Consider the following 2,091-nt stretch of genomic DNA (forward strand, 5'->3'; position numbering starts at 1 on the left):
GAGACAGTATTTTGCTCTGTCACCCAGGTTGGGGTGCAGTGGCATGATCATGGCTCACTGCAACCTCAACCTCCTGGGCTCAGGTCATCCTCCCATCTCAGCCTCGTGGAATAGGTGGGACTACAAGTGTGAACTGCCACACATGTGTACTTTTTGTAGAGATGGGATTTCACCATGTCTCCCAGGCTGGTCTTGAACTCCTGTGCTCAAGCCATCTGCCTTGCGTTGGCCCCCAGAAGTGCTGAGGATGAGTATCTTTCTAAGCTTCAGTTTACTTGTGAATAAAAGGGAGGTTGTAGAGTTTGCCGTCTGTGATTGTTAGAATTAAATAAGATACATGCAAATGTTAGCTCCCAGTGTTTCTAGATCATTAAATCTTATTAATAAGGGTTACGCTAGTCACAATAAGTTTTCCTTAACACTAATAATATTAGTGTTAAGGAAAATTAAAATTTTTTGGTACATGAGCTGAGATCTAATTATTGAGACCTTATTTACAAGAGACATAGTGCTATATGATTTTTACTTTCTAATCTCAGCTATGAAATGTTGGTCCCAGAAAACTTTTTAAGGAAAGCCTATCCTATGATAGTTTTCTATTTTAGGAATTCTGGCTTTGTCACTAGATATGTGACCTTGGGCAAATTAGTTAACTTTTCTGTGCCTCAGTCTCTTTACAGTTTTATATACTTTTGTCTGTAAAATGGGGAAAATACCTTATAGGATTGTTGTAAAGAATAAATGAGTTGATATATATAAAGCACATAGGACAGTTCCTTTATTTATTTACTTAAACAAGCTTGATACATAGTGTTATTTAAATTGCTGCTGCTTTTTGACTCCTAGCGGTTAAATATTTTAATATTAGGCTCTTTTGGCTTAACTGGCTATTCTTCTCATCATTTAACATGAATAGATATGTTTATAATCTCCATTGCCAGATTCATTTTCTAAAATGCAAGGGATAAGAGGTGAGTGAGCTGAAGGACACCTTCTATAGATAATCTTCTTTTTGTTTTGTTTTGAGACAAAGTCTCACTCTATCGCCCACGCTGGCGTGCCAGTGGCGCAATCTTGGCTCACTGCAACCTGTGCCTCCCGGGTTCAAGTGATTCTCCTGCCTCAGCCTCTCGAGTAGCTGGGATTACAGGCATGTGCCACCACACCTGGCTAATTTTTGTATTTTTAGTAGAGACGGGATTTCACCACATTGGTGAGGCTGGTTTCAAACTCCTAACCTCAGGTGATCGATCCTCCTTGGCCTCCCAAAGTACTGAGATTACAAGGATGAGCCACCACACCCAGCCCTCTGTAGATAATCTTGTGGTTTCATTTTGATGGACACAGAATTTCCTTATATTATTAACCCTTCTTTATTATGCTTTGGCAGGAAAAATATACCTTAAAATTTTTATAAAGCTGATTCTCCCCTGACCCACCTCCCATTGAAATGTCCTTTTTGGGTGGCCACAGGGAGTGGAATGCTAGCTATGTGAAAGTGGGGTATTGGGCCGGGCAAGGTGGCTCACGCCTGTAATCCCAGCACTTTAGGAGGCTGAGACAGGTGGATCACAAGGTCAGGAGTTTGAAACCAGCCTGGCCAATGTGGTGAAACCCCGTCTCTACTAATAATTCAGAAATTAGCCGGGGCCAGGTGCAGTGGCTCACACCTGTAATCCCAGCACTTTGAGAGGCCGAGGCAGGTGGATCATGAAGTCAGGAGTTCAAGACCAACCTGGCCAACATGGTGAAACCCTGTCCCTACTAAAAAATACAAAATTTAGGCACGGTGGCGGGCACCTGTAATCCTAGCTACTCGGAAGCTGAGGCAGGAGAATTGCTTGAACCTAGGACGTGGAGGTTACAGTGAACCGAGATCTCATCACTGCACTCTATCTAGCCTGCGAGACAGAGGAAGACTCCGTCTCCAAAAAAAAAAAGCAGACGTGCTGGTGTGCGCCTGTAGTTCCAATTACTCAGGAGGCTGAGGCAGGAGAATCGCTTGAATCTGGGGAGCAGAGGTTACAGTGAGCCAAGATTGTACCACTGCACTCCAGCCTGGGTCACAGAGTGAGACTCCGTCTCAAAAAA

The 2,091-nt window shown here is 43.2% G+C and overlaps 1 protein-coding gene across 1 annotated transcript in view; it reads left to right on the plus strand.

Annotated features, from left to right (window-relative positions):
* Positions 1–2,091, plus strand: part of LOC108303800 (S100P binding protein) — a 41,573-nt gene that overhangs the window by 32,402 nt on the left and 7,080 nt on the right. The window lies entirely within an intron of this gene.

This window comes from Cebus imitator, unplaced genomic scaffold, assembly GCF_001604975.1.
Source record: "Cebus imitator isolate Cc_AM_T3 unplaced genomic scaffold, Cebus_imitator-1.0 Scaffold51, whole genome shotgun sequence".
Lineage (NCBI taxonomy): Eukaryota > Metazoa > Chordata > Mammalia > Primates > Cebidae > Cebus > Cebus imitator.